Consider the following 6,431-nt stretch of genomic DNA (forward strand, 5'->3'; position numbering starts at 1 on the left):
GCAATACACAAGCGCCGGAGGTGATCTAAACCAAACCGGGCTTCTAGGAATGGCGATACCCAACATTTAACTTACAAAAATTAACGTCTCCAGCCTAGCTGAGGCAGAAGCTCAGGAACCATCTAGCAAGATTTGGCAAGGTTTGGGGACCTGGTGGAAAGGTTCAGCCAGGACGGGTGCCTGCAGCAGCGCATCTGTCTGCTTCATGCCTTTAGACCAAGGCCTTCACAGACAATGCTAAAACAACTTTTTAGCACAACTGTGGAAAGAGGACCGTACTTTTAATATGAGGCAATTGAGCCCAGCCTTCTAGGAGCCCATCTAGGCATTAGAAGTATTTGGGAGATTCTGATGAAAATCTGGGGATGACGGGATTTAGGAAGGTCTGACGAAAACAAACACTAACGGTACGTGAAATGCTCTGCTCACCAAAAGCAGATACTAATGGTACAGAAACACAGGCTATAGTTGGAAAGCTGGAGTCATTGTACGTTAATAATCTAAAATTAAAGCCCCAATGCTCTCCATTGCACAGAGAAGCTGGTATAAAACCACCTGCCCCTCACACTCCTGCAAGCCCACCTAACCCCAGCTACGGGTGGGTTACATGGGCAGGATCGGTGCTGCCAAAGACCAAGCACCAGAGCACGATACCTGCTCCAGGCACGCCCCTGATGGGACAAAGGTGTTCGGTTTGCAGCGACAGAGCAGGACTGACACCGCTCAGACGGGTGTGTGCCACCGAAGTGTCGGTGTTTGATCCCACAGCCCTGCGAGGGCAGGAGCTGGGCTCCGCCGAGAGCTGCCCCACAGGGAACCCGCCTCTCCCCAGGCCTCCTCCTCACTTGCTTTTTCCCAAGCCTAGCCCCACTAAAATGGTGCTGAGCGATCAGGAAAAAAATAGAGCTAAATTATTCATTTCTGGATAATACCACCACAAGAAAACATCATCACTCATGGGAAGCCAGTCCAGTACAAAACCACCAGTGGGCCTCTTAACCTCATTGCCCTTGTGGTAAATGCTGAGTCCTCGGTGTTTTAGCGGTTACCACACATCCTCTTTTTGGCATTATTTTGTATTGGTCTCACTTCTTTGCTTATGAGACATTTAGAAAATGATTTGTCCCTCACACTCCAGCTGGCACGAGCCAAGGACGAGAGCCCCCCGCCACTCCGGCAGGGACCGGCCTCGGAGACGTGCAGCAGCCGCACTGAGCGCACACGCACACTGTCTCTGTATGTTAGTGTTGCATATACATCAATATTTTCCACTCTTTATTGACTGTTTTCTCCATCAGAAATTCAGATACCGTCTAGCCACAGTTCCTCGTATGTCACGGGTGGCTGGGGGACGGAATCCGGACAGGGCGGTGGCAGCACCCCGACAGCCATGCTCAGCAGCTGTAGGACGAAGTAAACACATCGCAGCGCTTGGGCAGCCGCATTTGGTAAGCTTGATCGCCTTCGGACATGCTGCTTATGCAGTCGTGGTGTGTTTCTTGGCGCCTCTGTATTTCGATTTGTCTGTTGGTTCCTTCCAAATAAATTTTGAAACTAACAGCAGCCAAAGAGCCTGTTGAACAATCGTGACCACCAGGGATGGAGGAGCAGCGGTCTCAGAGGTAATTATATATTGCATTGAATATTTTTATAACGAAAGTATATATGTGTTCATCTATAGAGATATATATTTAATATATTTCATTATATATTTTTATAATTCTATATTTCATAATGCCCACAGGCATTATGAAACGCTGCAGGTGGCTGGTGGGGTGAGACAGCTGGTACTCCCACCCCAGGGAGAGCCGCAGCGCAGCACCAACCCTCACAGGCACTGGGGAACCCCCAGGGGAAGAGCCACTGCAGGGTAAGTGCAGAATAAGCCCTCCATGAGGAGCCACTCAACAGAAGGCAGCCTCCTCACTCCTGCTGCAACCTGCTCTGCCTGTTGCCGCCTTTGCTCGCGTGGTCAAACCTCCAGTGCTCAGTCAAGTGGAGAGAAAAAAGATACCTCTCTGCTAAACATTCACCATCTCACTGTTTCAGGTGAGCACTGAAAAAAACATCCACTTTATGCCCTCCAAGGAAGTCACCCAGCTGAAACAGCGAATGTCAGCCTGGATATTTGCAGTCCCAGCAGAAAGCAGTCCTCTGCTCTCCTTCATTAATTTTTTGGGGGGAGGATGGGGAGGGGAAGCAGACAGGGATGATGACAGTGGGCCTAGGTCGCAGTTGGGCTGCAGCCATTTCGCATTCACTTTCTCCTGCATCACAAGAAATCAGAAGTGGCATAGATTATTTTTGTCCCTTTTTTGTGGGTCACCTTTAATAGAAATGTTAATAATGCTTGCTATCTGTATATCTGAAATCTTACATGGTAGCTCTGTAATTCACTGTCTTTATCAGCATTCTTTAATGTATAATTTAATGCTTGTGTAACTATTTTGTTTGGGTATGACTCTCAGAATTACGACTAAGAAAAATCTGTATGCTAGTTAACTACTTTTTATGGAAAGTATTTCTTTCATGTTATTTTAAAACCATGGAGCCGGGGGAAGTATTTTATGGACCACAGAACCTCGCAGCGTAGTTAATTTCTGTTTGAGCTGGTTTCTCTGCTATTTTAAAGGGTGCCATCAAGATCTTTGCTATTTCTCTTGGTTGGGAGCCAGCTGACTCTTCTGCAGTTGCAACACATCCTTGTGCTGTTATTAAAACTGGGGAAAATAGTAAACATGGGAGCTGGATGCTGCGTCACCCGTGCTGATGGGTAGAAGGAAGGAAGGAGGGTCTGCCTCGCTGTCCCGGGCCCCCCAGGGCACCCCAGGGCGGTCACTGCTTGAAATTAGGCACTGAGGATGCTGCATCCTTCCTCTGATGGGCAGAAACTGTTTCAGCCTGGGCTGAATCAGGCCACCAGGCCCTGTCCCAGCCATCCTGCCAGCCGGGTGCTGGGGCCAGGAGAGCCAGTGCAGTCCCGTGAAAGCTGCTTTCTTCCCACAGGCGGCAAATGGGTCTCTGTCACGTGCGTGCCGTGGGCTCAACAGAGCATGTGGACCTTCGGCGTACGTGTGTTAGCTCAGAGTAAGCACCCTCTGCTTTAAAAGCAGTCATTGGGTGGTTAGCTGGGCCCTAGGCAAGCTCAAATTATGCACTAAATATTCTGCCTTTTGTTTCATAATGGATTATTTTGTGTATCTAAGCAAAGGAGGGGGTTTTGGGGTCTTTTCTCTGCAGTTTGTTCCTAGCCTACTTGTGGGTGTGTGTTGAAATTTTTGCCTTTTGCTTGTGAGGTCAAGTGCTTTAATCGGGAGCAAAAAATTTGCGTGCTTTAGTCCTAAATTCTCTGAGCGGCTGCCAAATGTAATTAGAAACAAATGGCTTTATTCCTCATTTGAGAGCGCCACAGACCTTGGTGAGGCAGCGGGGGGAGAGCTTGCTTTGCCTGGCTGGTTTTTGGGGAAATTGCAAACAAAAACGTGGACAGAAAAACCTGAGCAAGCCCTGCGAGAGGAGGAGAGCGCCTTGTGCTCTGCACAGGACAGAGGGGTTGAGCAGCGGTGCAGGAAGCTGGGCATGGGGGAACAAGGCACCCCCTGTGCGCCTGCTTTGCAAGCGGCTCAATATTTTCTCCCCATTGCTACTGGAGAGCAGAGGGGGCCAGAGCAGGTCATCGGCCAGCAAAGCTGCATGGCCATCACCTGCCCCTGCAACTACAGATGCTGCCTACGCTGAGGTTTGGAGGCACAGTGGGGCTTAGACACTCGTGAGCAGGACAGTTGAGGTGTTTAGCATGCCCTGGGCTCCCCTCTCCAGATGACCAGTAGGTAAACCCCAACTAGATGCATGCATAATGTATAAATTACAAGTGCTGAACTCTGCTCCAAGCAACGCCAGTCAGTACCACTCACTGCAGAAACCCACTTCATCTCTGCTTAAACACATCTGGACTGCCTGTAACTTCAGCTAAATTGTGTTTAGGTGTATCCTCAAACCATCCACAGCCTGAGAGAGAGCTGCAATAGCTTCATCCTCCTGGCATGGTTTCCCACCACGTCCATTACTCATACCTGAGTACTTCTGGGATGTGCTGAGAGCGCAGCAAGGCTGCCCCCTGCGCTCCCCAAGCAAACCGCTCCCCTCCCCATGGTACCTACGTAGCTCACCCCTGCCGTGGTGCCTGGCTCAAGGCTTCCTCACCTGAGGAACAGTGTCTGGCGCTGGGCACATTGCCTGCTGGCACTGCAGCTCCTGAACCCTCATATGGTGGGCCCTAAATAAACAGGGGCCGTTGCTCATCCCTCTGGCGTCTCCCGGCATGAGGGGGCATTTGCTGTGTGCACAAGCACTTGGAGGTCACAAGCCGCCTGTTCCAACAAGCAAACTGTTCTGGTGCCAAAATGGCTCTTACTGGCTCGTATAAGATGTGAAGTTTTGCAGCATTGCATCACAGCCTGGCGTCGCCGCATAGCATGGCATCGCCTCACGCTACTGCATCATGGCATGGCACCATCTCAGGGCATCGCCTCATGGCATGGCATCACGTCATCGCGCAGCGTCACCTCACGGCACGGCGCTGCCTTGTGGCACAGCCCGCAGCAGAGGAGGGGAGATGGGGAGCCCACTACCACCCCCCCGCAGCCGCACATGTGCTCCCGGCGATGGAACTGCCTCAGAAATTGGTGGGGAGATTTTTTCCTTTCCTGAGTAAATTTCAGAGCAAACTGAATAAAATTTGCAAGTTCTGTGTTTTTTGCCTCACTTTCTTCCTTCTTAAAGACGACCCCCATGCACTGGGCCCCCTCAGCCGCCTCCTTTCCCAGGCGAGCAGCCGGTCCCGGGTGGGTCTGGGGGGACCATACAGGACATGGGTGGGTGAGGTTTGCACCCTAGTTGCAGGTCAGTGTGGCCGGGCACCGGTGCCCCCAGCACCCCATGGGACCAGGCTCGAGGCTGGCAGTCACGGTGATTGCTGTGGGATGACTAATTGGCTGATCAGCAATTTGTTAAATGCTGTTATGCCCCTCACCAAAAAAAAAAAGGAAGCAGCTGTCAAGCAGCTCTGCCTCCAAGACCAGTAGGAGTCGGAGGGACCTACCAGGATTTTTGTGCCCCCATGTTATGGTGGGGTAGATGAGGCGCAGGGTGCAGCACCCAAAGACAAGGCACATGTGCTGGCCCCACGGCCACCCCTCCCAGCACCTCCTGCCCACTGGTGAGCACGGGGAGGTCTTCGCAGCTGCCACTGCTCAGGACTTTCAGGTGTCCTGAATGTGGTGGTTTTACCTGAGCCTTTGGTTTTCAGCAGCCGCAAAAGTCTTCAAGACTGTGTCTAATCCAGTTTTGAATACGGTTGTCCCCAACGCCCCAGCCTGCTGGCCCTTGCGGTACCGGTGCTGCAGGAAAGGAGGGCCCAGTCCCCGATGCACCCACTGACTCGAGGATGGGGACATCCTGTCCCAGGCCTCGCCAGTGACACTGGGGGCTCATTCCCCAGGTGAGACACTAGATGGAGCATCTAACATCGCAAATACTTTTTTTTTTTTTAAATCCCATAAAGGATAAATTGAAAAGCTAAATGAAAACACAGATTAAGTTGTATCCAGCAGCCCTCGCATCCCTGCCTGCTCGCTGGACGTGTACTGCTGCAAAAGCAGGTGCCTGTGCGGGGGGGGCAGGAGGGGGCATGGCCTGGGCCCTGGCACGGCCACAGCTTTCTCCTGAAGAAATGCAAACCTCAAGGGGCCATGGGTCCAGGTGCACAAGAGGGAGACAGGGGATGCTTTGGTGGCCATTCCTTATGCTTTCGTCGACGCCATCCAGCCCTCCAAAGTTTCTCTTCAGCTGGGGAGGCAATATGCTCTGATAGCACCTCAGCTGTGAGGCGACCCAAACTGGGGAAGGCAAAGATAGAGACTCCAGTTTTCTTGCTCTGTGAAGAGCCAACGTGTCTGATATTCCTGGAAAGCCTGTGGGCGAGCGCTGCGTTTCCCAGAGCAATTACAGTGCCAGTGAGGATTACCGGTGATGTCTGTGCATGAGCTGCTCCTCCCAGCAGTGGAAACTTTCCTAAAAATATTCCTGAAAACTTCTGCAAGCAGCAGAGACACTGCTGGTGCGGCAGAAGGGGAGAGGAAGGGCCCCGTTCCCAACAGGTTGTTGTGACCATGGGGTTAGGGTCAGCCCTGAGAGGCTGTCGGGAGATGCAGCTGCTGGCAGAGCATCTGCAACCAGCCACACGCCCTGGGATCCATCCAGGGCAGGGGGATCCTGGCCCAGGACCTCTGCCTGCTTCCAGCCTCCCATGCCCTGGCAGCTGGTGAAAGGCTCGCGATGGTCCTGCGAGGTATTCAGGAGTCGTGCGTCTCAGGTGCGTGGGCTGCCACAGCCCAGAAACCAGAGAAAACCAGCACCACTGTCCCGGTCCT

This window comes from Phalacrocorax aristotelis, chromosome 14, assembly GCF_949628215.1.
Source record: "Phalacrocorax aristotelis chromosome 14, bGulAri2.1, whole genome shotgun sequence".
In the NCBI taxonomy this organism is placed as follows: Eukaryota; Metazoa; Chordata; class Aves; order Suliformes; family Phalacrocoracidae; genus Phalacrocorax; species Phalacrocorax aristotelis.